Source organism: Haliotis cracherodii, unplaced genomic scaffold (genome assembly GCF_022045235.1).
Source record: "Haliotis cracherodii isolate W230 unplaced genomic scaffold, xgHalCrac1.p SCAF_6, whole genome shotgun sequence".
Classification (NCBI taxonomy): Eukaryota; Metazoa; Mollusca; class Gastropoda; order Lepetellida; family Haliotidae; genus Haliotis; species Haliotis cracherodii.
In genome coordinates, this window is record NW_027266319.1 from 19,958,260 (window position 1) to 19,977,807 (window position 19,548).

Genomic DNA, 19,548 nt, shown 5'->3' on the forward strand with positions numbered 1-19,548 from the left:
CGTGATATGACTGGAATACTGTTAAAAGCGGCGTTCAACACAACTCAACTCAACTCATATAGGTGGGATATTGTGTGGCGTTGAACTAAAGACAAAATCTCGCAGTGTATCCCACCAAGATGACAGTTCCAACTAAAGGGGATCGGGTGGTCAGGACTCGTGACCTCAACCACTTGTTTGTCCGACGTAGTGAGTGAGTGAGTGAGTTGGGTTTAACGCTGCTTTTAACAATATGGCAGCTATATCATGACGTGACAGCGTAATGTGGGAGGAAAGCCCGAAGTGATGCAGGTCTCGGACGTTTACCACTTTGGTGACACTCACGAGCACCGGTATGGTGCAAAATGCGCTTTCTCCATTAAATATTGAATGTTAATTTACAAAAGAAGATACAGAAAGAGGAGACGGATATCCTGAAAATTGATTTCTATGTTAATGTGGTTACTAACATCTCGCAGTGATCTCGTCGACTGTCATCTTTACTCTTACCGTTTTGTTCTTCTAAAAGTAATTACTCATAACATTCTCAAATTAGATTATTTCAAACATGTACATCTGAATACATTACATAGACTATTCTTTTTAAATGAGATGGCATAGTTTTCTATCTCATTAAAATCTGATTTAGTTCTCGCTCCCGTTATGACATTCCATTACAGGTAAAATCAGAACATACCAGGAATACCTCACGTCCTGGGTTGATATAGTTAGGCTGAATCTGTCTGGGAATACCTCACGTCCTAGGTTGATATAGTTAGGCTAAATCTGTCTGGGAATACCTCACGTCCTAGGTTGATATAGTTAGGCTGAATCTGTCTGGGAATACCTAACGCCCTGGGTTGATATAGATAGGCTAAATCTGTCTGGGAATACCTCACGTCCTAGGTTGATATAGTTAGGCTGAATCTGTCTGGGAATACCTCACGTCCTAGGTTGATATAGTTAGGCTAAATCTGTCTGGGAATACCTCACGTCCTAGGTTGATATAGTTAGGCTAAATCTGTCTGGGAATACCTCACGTCCTAGGTTGATATAGTTAGGCTAAATCTGTCTGGGAATACCTCACGTCCAATGTTGATATAGTTAGGCTGAATCTGTCTGGGAATACCTCACGTCCTAGGTTGATATAGTTAGGCTGAATCTGTCTGGGAATACCTCACGTCCTAGGTTGATATAGTTAGGCTGAATCTGTCTGGGAATACCTCACGTCCTAGGTTGGAGTCAAACATGGGCCTTCGGCGAGACGTGAGATGGCTTTAACCACGAGGCCACCCTACCACTACTTATCGCTGGTTGTTAGACTGGTAGACTGTTTCTAGATCCCGCCCTTGTCTGGACAAACATTTACCCACACATGAAAAGAAACATGCGAAAAACGATCGCGGATTTCTCTAAGATTAACTACCAAACAACGTTATACATAATGACCAGTGTAATTATCAATGCTTACTAGAATGACATTTGATTTTAGCACAATAGGAAATGTCCAACACTTTGAACCTGGAGCAGGACTACACTAATAACGTGTTATTATCCTGGTATGGAATGCAAGAGTATGAGGTGCACAATGCCGGTCTGATTAATGTCAGGAGCGCTATTATAGATCAACGACGTGTAATATTCCAACCGTGCATATTTCTACCACAAAAGCAAATGTGCAGCTGTTCGGTGTAAACGATTTTCCAATGATACAAGTTATAATGAACAAATCTGCAATCTCCCAACAGGCTTTGCATGAGTAAATTGATGTGGGCCTATCTTTGAAATTATTTGTACCATTGAACAGGGTACTTGCTCGAAACGTATCATAATCTAATTCTCGTCACGTCATATGCTACAGCGGTGCAGCTGTCCTAAAATTACATTTATCACCAAAGGTGATATCATAGCTGCAATGAAATTGCACTACAATGCGTCGCAGACAATCATGACGTCATCGGTTACCATGACGTCACAATCAAATGGCATCACTAATTCTCTGCTCATGAATCTGGCTGCCTGTGCATTTTACATTCAAGACATGTTTTATTACTGTTTGCGAAGAGAAAGAATAGGAAGAATGATGTTGAAAGGCAAGCCTCAGAATGTTAAAACTTTATCGACTCGTGTGTCCAATATCATCTATGTATATTTGTCATAAAGTCCCAAACAGAGAAAAGCGTTGAACCCCTTATCTCGGCCTTTAATGAATAGCAGATGCAACGGAGGTGTTCATTACGTATATGTCCGATACATCATTCATTAAACACTTTAAAGTGCAAATCATTCATTTGTAAGAAGAAAACTGAGAAACACACAACCATTTTGACGTGTTTTGACGCATGTGACACGAAACTAGTAAGAGATAGAACAGGTCCTCAGCAACCTATGCTGGTCGTAAGAGGCGACAAAATAGATGAGCGGCCATGCTCGGTAGACTTCCGGTCATCATTCGTCACCACTCGCCCCTTTCCGTAACCTGCAAGAAGACTCGTCCCCCTATCGATGAATGTTATGTGCGAAAATACAACAAACCAATCAGAATGCGCGTATGATTTCAAGTTCTTCATCAAAGAATCCCTCAGAAATAATTTTTGATTTTACATATGTCCTGCGTCTAAAAATATACCCAATACACAGTTAAGTATGTTCAATCACACTGTATAATTCTGCACGTCTCGATGTGCTTTAAATTGCATCTGAAATATATGTGAACCATTACGCAACGAGTTGACAATTGTTTTAGGTATGCCCGTTTGCGCTTAGACGGAACCTGGTCGCACAAAATGGCCATGAGAGGGGCACGAGTCGCTATTCGGCTTGTCCCTGAATAACACGAGTTGGTCACGAATGTTCCGGTCATCATACCCCGACGGCCTGGGACACTTCGAAGTAGTGCTGTGAACCGCAACCCCCTGGGGATGCCTGGTAAATTAAAACAGGTCCCCACAGCCTGTGTTGGTCGTAAGAGGAGATCAAATGGATTGGGTGATCATGCTCGGGGACTTGGTGTCACTGTAACCCGACGGCGCGGATCCTTGCTCGCCATATTGATCAGTGGAGTGTCTGATCCAGATTCGTTTACTTACAAGTCGTCGATATATGGCTTGCATTTTGAGTTCGGTGTTAAACAACAAACAGGAATAGCTCCCCTGAATGACAACCTGACATTTACATACTGAAGTATAATTGGTCTTATCTGCCGCTTCCACGCTCCACGCCAAGGCCTACAATTAAACCATCCAATAATAACATAAATATTTAGGCCACGTTGGAGCACTTTCCTCAAAAGCAGGCATGTCGAAGCGATGAAAGAGAGCCTAAAGCTGTTACTTCGTCAATTATTCAACATTGTTTCCAATGGCTGTGAAACTGCAGCAATGTTATTTCTCTGGCCCCTCTGACATCACATGCCTTGGAATGGTTCCTGCAAGTATGGGAACAAAAGTATGATGGTTCAGGTATCTCTGACGGATATATAACACATCTTGTATACCGCATCTGGATAAGACAAATCTGTTCCTGATAGCGCGGGTAACGGTCTTTGCCGTCGGGGCACGATGACACGGCCAACAAAGTCACACAATCTGTCTGAGAATACCTCACGTCCTAGGTTGATATAGTTAGGCTGAATCTGTCTGGGAATACCTAACGTCCTGGGTTGACATAGTTAGGCTGAATCTGTATGGGAATACCTAACGTCCTTGGTTAATATAGTTAGGCTAAATCTGTCTGGGAATACCTCACGTTCAAGGATGATATAGTTCGAATGAATCCGTCTTGGAACATCTCACGTCCTTGGTTGATATAGCCCGCCTGTGTCTTTGTGGGAATAACGCAAATAACGCAAATAGGCTGAATCTTAGTTGTACTCCCTGAATGTCACAGTTGCATTACCTCTCAGGAACCTCGAAAACGTAACTACAAAAATTCAGCAAGGCTGCAGTGAACCACCCATCCTAGACTATCCAACTAATTGATCTGGTTCAACTATTAGATCAATAATACAGAATTCTACCTTAACTATAAAAAATACTCGTTAATGATTTAATATCACATTTATTAATAACCATCCAGACTAAATCTGCTGATATTCGACGGTTTGAAATTATTGGACGGCTGGGCTAATTTTTTTTTTGCCTTAATAGCATTACTGATAATGGACCATCCATCTGTTCATCATTGATTGAAAATTTAATTTCATATTCCTATTTATCATCGCGTATTATTAATGTGAGATTAATTAAATGTCGCATGGAAGCGTCCGGCAATAGAGGCTGCTTATTTTTACCGTTATGATGACGGTGGTAAATATAATCTGATGAACTGTCAGCAATGGGGATCTCCGGATGTGTAGGGCTGGCATTTTGCTACAGGTTATGATTCCTATTGCCCTGATGGTTGTGTTTGGCTGCTGTGTTGACTGTTTGTTCTTGACTTACCGTGCATCTGATTTGCATTTAAATATTCTGTGGCATTAGGAAAGCGGCATTCCGATTAGATGACTTTGTTCGTTTTACTATTCCACAGTGGTAGGGAGTGTGGGTGTCTTAGTCGCCGAGTTGCTTCCCTTAGGTGGCCAAAAACGTTTGATCGTAGTTCGGGTTCTCCCTGATCATGTGACAAGGTTTATCAGAACAATAACCGTGCTCGTGATTTCAAAAAGTGGTCAACGTAAGACCTGCATCACTTCGGGCTTTCCTCCCACATTAAGCTGACACGCTGCGATATGACTGGAATACTGTTAAAAGCGCCGTTAAACCCAACTCACTCACTCACTCAAAAAGTGGTAAACCTGCATACTTTCGGGCTTTACGCCCATATTAAGTTGTCACGCCATGATATAATTGAAATATTGTTCAAGGCAGTGTTTAACACATTCATGTTGCGTGCACACGTGATATTAGCACGGCATTATTTCAGTTAGAAGATTTTGTGAAGGTTCTCGACTCGTCTTATTGCATAACCTTTGAAATACACCACGGAACGCGTGCAGCATAATCACTCGCACTCCTTGCCTCAGTTCTTCTGAGTGGGTTATCTTCTTCTTTGCTTTATTGAAGTCGTTTAACGCCGCACTCAGCAATGTTTCAGCTATATGACGGCGGTGCACGTCGATCTACGCAACTATAATACATGCAACAACCAAGTCAGCGAGCCTGACCACCCGATCCCGAAAAAGAAACACACAATTGTAAATATGATACAAAATACGCATGCATGCATGATAATGCCTATGTGTGTATTTTTGGCCGGGGGCCTTATAAGAATAAAACTGTCTGTCTGTCTGTCTGCCTGATGACAGGTCCTAGACGGTTAACACTTTGTTGAAATCCACAAGCGTTGACGACATGGCCATGACAAACCTAGTTGAGTCATCAAGGCGAATCTGGGACTCGAACCATCCTCAGTGGATGCTTGCACTTCTAAGGGAGACAACAAAAGTTGATGTTTTAGAGGAATTATGCTTTTCAGTCCAGGTCTAGATGTTGTAGCTAGAGCATGTGTTGTACAAAGACATCCTCTCTATGTAATAAGGGTCACAATGTACAGTTAGATTGATATATTTGAATTAACAGACAACGGAAGAGGGTTTTGAACGTCTTGAATCGGATTTGCTACGTCTACCAAGCGCCTCTTAACTTGGGACTTTGGTTGAGCCAAGGTTTACTAGTAATCTTCACCATTACGTTACCTTGCCATAGGGATTAGTTCTCTCCCCAGTCTAGTTATTCTAGGTAAACCACCAGTCCGACATGAACTGCATACTAGCTGGGTACGACCAATGGCGTCTACCCCAGTACAGGGTTGGTATATGATGTGTCCATGGCTGGTTATATTTACAATGGAAATCAATAGAGCACTGGATTTATTTTTATCTTTGATAAAATACATACGGATATACCAAGCGCACAGCATGCTTATACAAACTAAACGAGATGTTGTAATTTCCAAAATTCAAAGTTTAAATATTCCCGTGAAGATCCGGATCATAATTGGTCTCCAGCGATCCATTTGTGTCGTAGGAGGCAACAAACGGGATCGATGTAGTCAGGGTCGCTGACTTGGATAATGCATGTTACCGTTGCCCAGCTGCGTAGATCGATACCCATGATGTCAATCACTAGATTGTCTGTTCCAGACTCGATTATTTTCAAACCGCCGTCATATAGCTGGAATACTACTGATTACGGCGTTAAACAACAAACAAACAAACAAACAAAACTAAATAACCAATATTACCACGACAACGTGCCGACCGAAATATATCACAGAGTTGATCCAGCATGAATTATTCAATATGATTAAATACATCGCTGCACACGTGATCCTATCAGGACATAAAAGGCAGTGAGAACTGGAAATGTGCAATCAAGTGCTACTAATTATCAAAACTTATAGTGTAACAGTTAGTGACACATAATACACCAGCTGCTGGTCATTCACGAGCTGATGCACCTAACGGTATATTTCTTTTGCATGATTAGGATAATATTATCAGATTACGATCATGAATCTACTGTTTTGACATGACCCGACAAAGGAAAGTAAATAACAAAGCCATTCATTAATAAAATATGCTCAGAGTAAGCGCATACGGGAGAAACCCTGGAATCAATACCCTGCTTAAATACCTACAGCAAGGGGTAAGCAAGGGCACTCGTTATTTGAAGTGGACATTTGCGGGTGGACTTCTGACCAGAAGGAAATGACTAGAACAAGTTCATGCCATTGTGAATATCCATTGATTATCTTATGAGAAGGATAACAAATACAGACGCAGTAAAATTACTCGAACTAGACAGAAAATGATAAATAATTGAATGTAATGCTTGTCTCCAGACCAGCCGTGTCCCGAGCGTTACTGCAAACGTTAACATCTTTGTATCACGTGCGCATTAATGTGATCTTCTTCTGCATTGTCAAGGCCTGGAATAACAACGTTTACCCTTTTGTGCGTATGTTTCTTGGTTGTCAAGGTGATAAACAATCTACAGTCGAGTGATAACTAAATAGTATAAATAACATTATGTCATACTTCTCTGACTGCTGGCTTTTCGTGTAGTATAGTTATTGGACTTATTTCATAAAGTGACTGTCGTAAGTCTCCTACTCTAACATAGACTGACGCCAGTCCTAGTGCCAGGAACGTTATGTGGACCGGGACCCTTCGTCTCGCTACGACTGTCGTAACTCTCCTACTCTAACGTAGACTGACGCCAGTCCTAGTGCCAGGAACGTTATGTGGACCGGGACCCTTCGTCTCGCTACGACTGTCGTAAGTCTCCTACTCTAACATAGACTGACGCCAGTCCTAGTGCCAAGAACGTTATGTGGAACGGAGCCCTTTCACCTCGCTACGACTATCGTAAGTCTCCTTCTCTAACGCAGACTGACGCCAGTCCTAGTGCCAGGAACGTTATGTGGACCGGGACCTTTCGTCTCGCTACGACTGTCGTACGTCTCCTACTCTAACGCAGACTGACGCCAGGCGTCGTGCTTAGATCGTTACGTGGAAAAAAGCCCTTCATCTCGCAACGACTATCGTACGTCTCCTGCTCTAACGCAGACTGGCGCCAGTCGTCGTGCTCAGATCGTTACGTGGAAAGGAGCCATTTATCTCGCGACGACTATCGTACGTCTCCTACTCTAACACAGACTTGCGTCAGTCGAAGCTCTAAAAGCTTTATCGGGAACGGTGGGCAGGGCAGATATACCAAGGGCCCCGTTCCACCAAGCCATCACAGCGCTACGACTGGCCTTACTATATAGCAAGGGAGATACACCACCGTTGCAGCGATCAGATGCATGGGCTTGTGTAACGAGGCTTTACCCCATGACATGATGGCAACCATAACGATTTGGAAGGATATTTTACGATATTTCCGCCAATACGATAAACATGGTTAACATTACCCCTGAGTTATTGATCTGTCATGATGGTTGCGGTTAAAAAAAAATATATAGTAGTAGTAGTAGTAATAATAATAGTGGTAGTAGTAGTAGTTTAAAATTAAAATGCAGCAAAGAGGGTTTGGGTGATCCTGGCACAGTCAGGCTGATTAGGCTCACCATCGGCTCAGAGCCCTTGCTCCCTCTACCCGCATCCCAGACAGCGAATGGTACTGCCTTTTCTGCCAAGTCAAACCCAAACTATAAATTAATTTAATGATGTATTTATTTTTAAAATTCAAATAGTTATTTTTATTTATTTTTGACAGCCAATCATACTAATCTTGCTAATGATTTTTTTTACCTTTTTAAATTACTAATTGTTGGCTCCAAGCTTCCAAGATATTCCTAACTGCTTCAGCCGGGGTGAGCATCTCTATTAATGTGATGACCTGAGGTTACAACAGTAGGGTAGCCACAAACCCCCACATGCCAAATCATCTACAGACTAAAACACACCCGAGAAGATCCTTGTGTTCAGCAACCCATGCTTGTCGTAAGAGGCGATTAACGGGATCGGTTGGTGAGGCTTTCTGACGTGGCTGGTGCATATCATTGTATACCATTTGCGTAGATCAATCACTAGTTCAGACTTCATTATTAACATAGAGTTATCATATAGCTGGAATACATCTTCCCCAGGCAAGGAGGTTAACTGACTATAAAAGCCCAGTTTCCACCCTTGCCGAACTAGGCTGCAATTTCCAGGCTCGATCGTAGCGCCACCAGTGGCTATTACTTAGTCTAGTTATGTCCCTTCTATGTCCCTCCTACTGACCAATCAGATTCCAGCTCACATATCAATTTCCTTTAAAAAAAATGGTGGCGCCCTGTCAAGGCGATCTGATCGATAATATAAAACAGGTCTTACCCCGCGAACTGCATCAAATCACTTGAGCACCTTGATTAAAACCTTGAAAAGATTTGGAAAATATCTGTCGACGCACAGTCGACGGTACATATACACAAATCCTGCAGTCGACGGAAACTTTGAAATCCATGTTGTTTACGAACCGGATGCCCAGTTCGTTCCGTGATTTTGATTTGACTATGCATAGATTCGTTTGTTCAGCCAAAATGTAATTTCGCAATTCCAGCCCAGTTAGACTTCGGGAAGACGGATGGAATATAACCGAGTGCAGCGTTAAACAACACACAATCAATCAGACTAAATCAACTAACAGCAGGTTCCAGTGAATAACCCTCCTTGGTGACCATGTCTAAAGAATGGCCTACTTTGCCATGCCCTGGTGACGAACGTAAAGTAGTAATGAGCAAAGTACTATATGTTTGTTTAGTTAACCTCACTGACAGTTATTCTCCACTAATTGCTATATGGCTGCAATATTGCCAGTGTGATGTACAACATTAATTCACTCAATCAATATGCTCTGTGAACTGCATACGATGGTGACCCGTGAAGATCCGGAGTAGAATAGGTCTTCAGAAACCCATGGCTGCTGTAAAAGGCGACAGTGCGTGTCGTAAGAGGCGACTAAGGGGATCGGGTGGTCAGCCTCGATGACTTGGTTCATGCATGTCATCGCATCCCAACTGTGTGAATCTATGCTCATGATATTAATCATTGGATTGTCTGGTCCAGACTCGTTTATTTACAGACAGCCGTCATATAGCTGGAATATTGCTGAGTGCGGCGTTAAACAACGAACAAACTGCATACGGTGGTACAAGAGAATTTAACTTTGTTATAACATTGTATATTCAATCGAGATGTTACGGGTCGTTTAGGTACAAACTGCATATCATCCAAATTAAATACATACTGACACATTCTTAAGTTTTAACACTTAAATACCAAACGGATGACGTAATAAATGTATCCTTCAGTCTATCTTTTTCAACTGAAACAGTTTGGTAACAAGTTCTCTACTTTAGACTTGAATCAGAGATGGTGTGTCTCAATAGAGTGCGAAAAGGATGTGGTAGCATACATGACGTGACCTGTCATGATGTGTCATAACCAGATGGTGTCCTTCGATCATCTCGCCATCGACCTGACAACTGTTGGTAACAAGTGCAGATATCGAACTCTTTCATCCCCTGTCAACTCTTGTGGACGTCCTCTCATTGTGTTCACTCAACAATCATTCTCAGCTCCCTAGGGAGTATACAACCCATGTTGCCTGTGAAAAGTGAGTGACTGGGTGAGTTTGGTTTAACTCCGCTTGCAGTTCAGTTAAATAATAATAATAATAATAAAAGACATATAATAGACCTATTTATATTGCGATATATCAACACCACGGGGGCATGCTCAAAGCGATATACTATCATTTCCCCGGTCAATGGATCAGTGTACACTCAGCTCCCTAGGGAGTATACAACCCAAGGTGCCTGTGAGGCTCTAGAAGGTTAACCACATTACCATCTCATCCTACCGGGTACCCACTCACTGCTGAGTGAACAGAGGCATATTTCGAATAAAGTCACTTGCCTAAGGAGACACCACGCGTGTTACATGTGCTTCAGTGTGGGGCAGGACCGAAGCCCTAGAAACTCTCAGGAGCCAAGCTGCTGAACACAGTCACCCATCCAAGGACTCTCCACGACCAACGTTGCTTAACTTCCCTTGATTTGTAACCCGTGCGCTGTGCACAGGACCACGTACCTACACTTACAGAGCTCCAGATAAGCTGCGTATTTGCGTGAAATACGCATCAGAAATGCAGAAATACGCAATAAAATATAATCCAAGCGTATCAAATACGCAATGAACAACACAGATACGCTACAAAAATAAAACTTGTGCGTATCATCAACATATTGTGAAGTAACCCTGCGTATTCGATTAGCAAATCAGCAACTTATTTGAAATTATAAACGGGCATTCCGTCAACCTTGCCAAACTCCACGATGACAGTCACATCATGATCATTTGCCATCACACTTTCTTGTGGAAGTATCGTGGTATTTTTGAGTCGAACCCACACGACACCAGTTTTCAGGGACTAGATGAATAGTGTTTTTTCTTAATATTTAACTTAAATACCCACATGTGTAAAAACTAGTGGGTAACAGAAATTTGAATACGCAGATATAATTACTGATACCCAAAAAATGCATGGGTAAAATACCCACAACACCAAAAGCTTATCTGGAGCTCTGGACTTATACATTGAAATGTCTGCTTCATTCATAAGACCACCAACTGTGATACCTCTCGGGGACGTTGTTCACGGTAAACTGCAGACTAAGAAATCATCATAACAGGAGGAACTCTGAGAATTGAATCACCGACCAGCAGATCCTGGTACTGCAAAGAGACGAAAGTTTCGCTGTGAACATAAGGACAATCGTGCCCATTGTAACCCGTGTTTGTTCCGCAGTTGCCAACCATTGTATGTGAGACTTGGAAGTTCATGACAACATTGTGAAAGTTGCCCTGTTACCTACAAACGAGGGACTCCGTGAGCATCTCGGGTTAGAACTGATCCCCTGCAACCTACACTGATCGCAAGGACGACTCAATTGATCGGGGGTTCGGGCTCGCTGAGTTTGTTGATAGCGTGCTGACGGCGTTAATCATTGCTCACAATATCGATCACTAGATTGTCTAAGTCAGACTCGATTATTAGCAGCAACGTTGTTGACTGCTGAGTTAATCAACAAACAAACATATTTTCATATTCGAAAGAATTTTAAGAGCATATACAAATGTCATCTAGCTGCGATCACTGAAACAACACTGGTTGCACATGTATCTATAAACACGTGGCTACCGGGTTAGAATAGACTTTCAGCAACCCAGGCTTGCCGTAAAGGGCGATTTATGGGATCAGGTGGTCAGGCTCGCTGACTTGATTGATGCATGCCATCGTATCCTAGTTGCGTACGTCGATGCTCATGATGTCAATCACTGGATAGTCTGGTCCAGACTGGATTATTTAGAGACCGCCACCATAACCGAGTTCGGTGGTAAATAACAAAGAAACAAACAAACGATCTATAAACACCTGGCGACAAGACGATGAGTATATTAACAACAACTAGGTCAGTTGTGACGATCCATATATGACAGCACGTGCGTTCGACTAGTAAAATACGCGTAGAACATCAAACGAATTATGAAATAATCATCACAGATGCATTATTGATTCGAGTGAGTGAGTTGGGTTTAATGCCGCTTTTAACAGTATTCCAGTTATATCGCGGCGTGTCGGCTTAATGTGGGAGGAAAGCCCCAAGTGATGCAGGTCTCAGAGGTTTACCACTTCGGTGAAACCCACGAGCAGGGGTATAGTGCTGACAAACTTAGACACATAATCGAGGCGAACCGGGATTCGAACCCACAATCATAGGTTTCTGGCGTGTCCAAGGGACGCAACTCTGCACAGCGAATAGAGACGCCTTAGACGACTGGGCCACCCGTGCCCCATATTGATTCAAAAGTATTCATATTAACAATCGAAAGTTACATTTCCCTATCGCATATCAGAATACATATATACTATCAATACATGTTTAATTTTATTCATTAAAAACCTTACATTCATGCCTGAATCAATCAGTGAAACGAATCAGCTTTAGGCGTAGCTTTTGTGCTGCTAACCAGCGTACCAAACCCCAGGGGTTCACTAGTTAAGGCCACCGTCAACCGAAGTGTGACGTTAATCAGTTAAGATGAGCTAACATTGGTCAACCAGCCTTGGTCAACAGGGGTTCAGACCCATGAAGATCCTGGGTAGAATAGGTCTTCAGCAACCCATGCTTGCCGTAAAAGGCGACTATGCATGTCGTAAGAGGCGACTAACGGGATCGGGTGGTCAGGCTCGCTGACTTGGTTGATGCATGTCATCGTATCCCAACTGCGTGGATCGATGCTCATGTTGTCAATCCCTGGATTGTCTAGTCCAGACTCGCCGTCATATAATTTGTTTATTGCCGAGTGCAGCGTATACAACACGGGTTCATCTGGGTCGTCCGGGGTTTTGAAATCTAACGCAGTCAGTCTTCACATGTACGTGCATTCCACGTAACCTGTGACCCCTCTTCCGGTTGATGGATAACTATATCCGCTTATCAAGCCCGGCCATACCTCACATAATACCTCGGCTTATATGTGACGAAAGTCCTATCAACACAGATCAGTGTAAATGAGTATGTCATTGCAGCGTATTGATTCTCGTGTTGTGTGACAGACGCGCCCGAGGTGACAGCAGCTGTTATTCAGCCACTACAAGACAGTGTTGACTCGGGCAATATGGCGTGTTATCGAACAGCAAGGCGATGTTTAGAAATACTGCCAAACCTCTGTTCATCACTGATCACACTGCGCTATATTTGACATATGCTAACATCCTAACGCTTACCTTTATTGACATGACACAGTGACTCCACGCCATTCACATGTTAATGTGGTGTTTTTGTTTAAATAACAGTGTGTATACCAATAATTTGTGTCCTATTCACTACTTAAATACATTACTATTTATGCCATTTGTGGTATAAAAAGAATAATTGTTGAGCTCCCGTTGAATGCTGAAGTGATGAGCGTATGCCGGGCAATATAAAGTATGCACCCACGTTTGAAGGTGGCTAAAAATGGAACAAACAAGACATTGTTCGATAGTGATGTATTTGATACAGGTATCACAGTCATGTTTTGGACCTTACGTTTGCAGTGTTTAAGCGACTGTTTCCAGCCGAGTAACGTATTGAAAATGTTTGTAATCTGTAGGTCAAATCCAATTTTTAAGTGTATACTTTCTTTTGCAGGGCAGTTTACATAGAAAACTTTACACTCGTTTTTCGGTTGTTCTGAATGGGTTACTGACAAATCCCACACAATGAGTCACTTCTGGAGACAACACACAGCTTACATTGATTAAGCCCATGGTGTTTATTTTTAAACGTAAAGTCTTATGTCAATTACATTTTAAAGAGAAAGAGAAAAAGCTTTGAGAGGAAAACACAAAGCAGGGATATCAGGAAACATGCTTTACTTCGAGTGCTGAAAATGTTGTTTGGCTTCAGCCACCATGGGCAATATCGAACTAGTGAGTGAGTGAGTGTGGTTTTACGCCGCTTTCAGCAATATTCCAGCAATATAATGGCGGGGGACACCAGAAATGGGCTTCACACATTGTACCCATGTCGGGAATCGAACCCGGGTCGTCGGCGTGATGAGCGAACGCTTAAACCACTAGGCTATCCGACCGCCCCTAGATCGAACTGGTCCGTAGCTCACTTCGGACAAATAGTTCATGTAAAATACATAGGTTTCGGAAGAAAAGAACTAGTCCTACTAGATATTCACTAGTCTCAGACTAGCGGCCTAGGTGCATTGTCCAGCAAAGTACTTGGACCTTACGCTTAAAGACAAGTTTTGCCCTTTTTGTCCCGCTGATTTCGGAAAACTAGCAAAGGAAATATTCCTAGGTGGGCGATCTTAGCGCTAAGGTGGTCGTAACTCCCATACCTTAACATAGACTTACGACAGTCGTAGCGCTAAGGTTGTTTTGTGCAACGGAACCCTGATCACTGACGGAATTCGAGTTGAAAGCCATATGGCTGCAGCCACTATATTATGTCAGATGAAATCATGCGGTGCGTGTCTTTCTCTCTCTGCACATCACGCACCAAGCATCAGTCGCGCAAGCAAACCTTGGACGGTCGGTATCATATTGCCACCACCAGGAGAGACCTCGAACCCGTTGAACCCCTTCTCTCAACCCGTCTCTCATAACGTCTTATTTTTCCTCTTTCATAATTTAGTAAATGGTCGTACAATAAGCACGAAGAAATATCTGCCCATCAATCAGTTTGCAGGATGATATATTTCGAAGTAAACAGACAGGCAGAAGAAAGTATACACCTGTTTGGTGGAAGTTAAAAAATGAAACAAACTAGAAAATGGTTTTAATGCGGGTATCATAGTTATGTTTTGGACCTTATGTTTGGCGACTGTTTTCAGCCTGCTAACGTAATGATAACGTTTGTAATATTTTGGGGAAATCTAATGTTGAAGCGTACACTTTCTTTTTCCCGGCAGTTTATATGTACAGTATACTATGTCTACCTATTCTGTTCCTACATACCTAGAACAGCCCATTAGTCTTGCAGGAATACAGGGCAAAATTAAACTGATTTTGCACCGATAAAATATACAAGGGGTAATCACATGACACTTTGCCACTTCTAAAATGCCCATACCTTGAGGTTGGATTGTTTTCCTTACCGCATGGAGGGCTACAGTCAAGCTGAGGTAAATAGGTGGACAAACTCATCTCGGTATCTCTGTCCTCTATTAACAACCTGACGATCTACATAAAGGCGACAGAGCACTTCCATAACAACACAGTGCTTAACACAGGGTTAATTGTACGATCCCGACTATATCATTAGCATGAGTTTATGATACAGTGACAAATACTGAGGATACCTGATGTTCCCGACAAGGTGACTGTATCCTGTCCCATCGGAGGCACCCGGCTAGGGTTAATGTTATAGATAAGACCCTGACCTCCAACATAGTATACAAAAGAAGGTTATTTGTTTACAGTTACTGTATGACAGATAAAAAATTCATAAAAGTCATACTCAAACAATATCCGGTCTGAGGGCTCATGAGGCACGAAAGCGTCCATTTTATACAGCGAATGATTTCTCCCATAGCATTTGTATAACATCGCTGGGGAAAGGGGGCGTTGTACATAATCAATTATTGAAAGTGGGAGCTGTTTAATTAACCAATCCTGGCAAATGGAACTGTATCATTAACCAATCTTTGGCGGAGGGAACTGTTCAATTAACCAATCGCTGGCAAATGCAGCTGTATCATTAACCCATCTTTGGCAGATTTAACTGTTTAATTAGCCAAAAAGTGACAGGGTGAACTGTTTAATTAATCAATCATTGGCAGATTGAACTGTTTAAATAACCAATCGCTGGCAGATGGAACTGTATCATTGACCAATCGCTGGCAAAGGGAACTGTTTAATTAACCAATCATTGGCAGATGGAACTGTTCATTTAACCAATCGCTTGCAAATGGAGCTGTATCATTAACCCATCTTTGGCAGATTTAACTGTGTAATTAGCCAAACAGTGACAGGCTGAACTGTTTAATTAACCAATCACTGCCAGATGGAACTGTTTAATTAACCAATCATTGGCAGATGGAACTGTTGAACTAAACAATCATTGGCAGATGGAACTGTTTAATAAACCAATCATTGTCAGATGGACCTGTTTAATTAACCAATCATTGTCAGATAGAACTGTTTAATTGACCAATCATTTGCAGAGAGGGGTGTTTACAAACTTAGGTGCACCTTCCCGTCACACATACAAAAGGAACAAGGAAAGGCCTCTGGTAAGGACCGTCTTCTAATTGGGGTTATAACAGAATACTGAAATCGGGCCTTAGATAAGGAAATACAATGCATAGGAATGATTACATAAGATGATTCATTTGGTAAACAGTGTCAGCCCTCTGGGAAGAAAACATCCGAATATCTATCTATATATCGCATATCTATCTACATATCGCATATCTATCTATATATCGCATATCTGTCTATATATCGCATATCTATCTATATATCGCATATCTATCCATATATCGCACATCTATCTATATATCGCATATCTATCTATATATCGCATATCTGTCTATATATCGGGTGCCCAAATGGCATAAAAATACATCTGGCACTGCATGACAAGAATACAGCAAGAAGTTAATTACCTCCAAATAGATCGTACCAGTTATTGTTCTGCAAGATTTCCCAGGACAAACGCATGAACAATGAACACATGGAAAATGAACATATGAACACATGAACAAATATAAATGAACATATATGAACACACGAACAAATAAACATGTTCAATGGACAGTATGATGAAAAGAAAGAATCCTAGTGATTCAAAAACAGAAAATTGCATTATCAACTTTATGGATTGGTTGGTTGGTTTGTTGTTTAACGCAGCACTCAGCAATATTACAGCTATATGACGGCGGTCTGTAAATAATCGAGTCTGGACCAGACAATCCAGTGATTGACATCATGAACATAGATCCACGCAATTGGGATCGATGACCTGCATCAAACAAGTCAGCGAGCCTGACCACCCGATCCAGTTAGTCGCCTTTAACGACAAGCATGGGTTGCTGAAGACCTAATCTACTCCGGATCTCAACTTTATGGAAGGGGGGAAACTAGCTCATGGTGAAATGATATTCACAGACTTCAAAGACGGATCAAGAGTAGACTTTTTCCTGGCACACTTAACTTTCAAAAGGAACATTCAAACATCGTTAGGGGTGCCCTGTTGCACACTTGAAAGAAAATGCATCTCTACCCCAGTTACTAGCTTAGGATAAGCATAGCATATCAGACAGCTTTGTGAAACCGGGCCATGTGTTTAATATTGGAGTTTTGTCATGCGGCATGTCCTGAACGAAACACAATGTCACGTAGACCAACCGATTTCATCATTACACGTTCAAATTTATCAATACAATGAGTTCACAATCGTTGCCAAGCCGCACAAAAGGCAAACTAGACAATTGATCATTCCAACAAATCATGTCCGCATCGACTTGACACGGTGTTTAAAACGGAGCTGCGCTGTGTGGAATTCCATAGCTCAGTGTTAAATAGCAATCAACGATGCTGCATAAAACAGTTCAAAATGCTCATCACGTCAAAAGAGAAACATGGACCATTTTAAACGTTATACCAGCATCGACTCGTCACAATGTTGGTGTGTGCAGTATATGGTGTGTGAATTTAATACTTCAATAATAAATATCCATCATCAATACTGTATAATACGTGTGAAAGATGGCTGTCGTGTTAACAAGAGGCAGCCTTGACCGTTCAACACATGTAGCATCGACTTGTCACGGTATCTCGCACGAAGCAAGGTACATGCGGTATAGGACAGGGCGTTAATTAGTTAAATAGCCCTCAACAAAACTGTGTTTCGTCCGAGGACAGTATGTCAACTTACCTGTCGGCCATACAGCCTGATGTTATCGATCCTACTAAGGTCATGAGGAGTTGCACAAAGAAGACCCAATTCATTTCCTTCAGATCGGAGTTCGTCTGACATCCCAAATCAAACACTGTTGGGCCAAGAAATCCAACACAAACTCCAAAACTGCCGAACACGAGACAATAGGTGACAACTTGAAGCCTGTTGTCCATAAACAACCGCCAAAAAGAAACTTTTTCTTCTTTCCCGAGTGTCGTCTGCTCGTTGTGGGTTATCCATTTGGCTCCATCCACAGAAGCTGAATGATTCAAAGAATTGTCAGTTTCACCCCACTTTTCGTCCGTTCCATCCATTTTTATTCAATTCGTCCCCTCCTCCCGTCTGCTCTCGCTTGTATTTCTTGGCATGGGTTAAGTTCGTCTGCTTCACCAGGTCTACCCAAACGAGCAAATCCACATTCCGCGTGATCCACTTGAGCAGCTGACTACAGTAGCAGCCGACACAATCTGCCGCAATGAATGCATAGGCTGCCTTATTGAACACATGAGGCTATGAAAACTTGGATCGCAAACTGTAACGGAATGACATGTTGTATTGATTTTACAAGCTCCCTCAACACAGTTGGAGCGATCTACTGGGTTTCACCTGCCGCTCAGCGCTTCATTCGCCTGACGTTTTTGAAGTTCCATTTAATTCTCTCAGTGGAGAAATTCTCGTTTACAAATTGCAGAGCAGTAATGAACTCAGCAAGAAAAATGATGTCATAACGAAAAGGGTTGTATGTCAGTGGGTTTACGCAACATAAAAATAGAGCAGTAATTTGACGGAGTCGGTTGTAAATGGAGAAAGAAGTTTCCAAGTGGAAATCGTAAATAAGACGCTTTCCTCACGTTCTGAAACGACTTACGTAAAGGCTGATTGCCTGGCGTTGTTAGCTCAAGTACAAGAAGTTTGTCTGAATCATTTCAGAATTACTTGTTTAAAGACATGATGCAAAACTTGTAACTTGTTTACCTTCTAAATACTCTTGGTGGTGTAACGTGGCGCGCAAAGCTGTTTCGGATTACGGAGAGCTGCATGACGTATAGGTGTCTGACAGTATCCTTCATCACGACCTACCCTTCTCTTTATCTGAGGTTTATTTGTTTGTTTGTTTGTTTAACGCCGCACAGCAATATCCAGCTATATGACGGTGGTTTGTGAATAATCGAGTCTGAACCAGAAAATCCAGTGATTGATATCATGAGCATCGATCCACGCAATTGGGATACGATGACATTTATCAACCAAGTCTGCGAGTCTGACCACCCGCTCCCATTACTCGCCTCTTACGACAAGCATAGTCGCCTTTCACAGCAAGCATTGGTTGCTGATGACCTATTCTACCCCGGATCTTCATAGGGTATTTTATCTGTGGTAGTAAACATAGTTTTCTATGGGTGATTATGACAAGTGGTCACATATACTACTAATAAAGGTTAAGGACCACCCGATTCCCTCATGTTATCATATTTTATAACAGTTAATCAGATTAACTACAGTACCATTAGACTAGGGTGGTCCTTAACTTCTTTTGAGTAGTATATAAAGAAGTTGTAATACATAACACTCCTTTACCATGTAAGCACTTTCCGATTCTTTCACACGCAC

At 42.0% G+C, this 19,548-nt stretch overlaps 1 pseudogene; it reads right to left on the reverse strand.

Annotated features, from left to right (window-relative positions):
* Window positions 1-18,398, reverse strand: part of LOC139444773 (major facilitator superfamily domain-containing protein 4A-like) — a 116,356-nt pseudogene extending 97,958 nt beyond the window's left edge.
* Window positions 18,399-19,548: the final 1,150 nt, after the last annotated feature.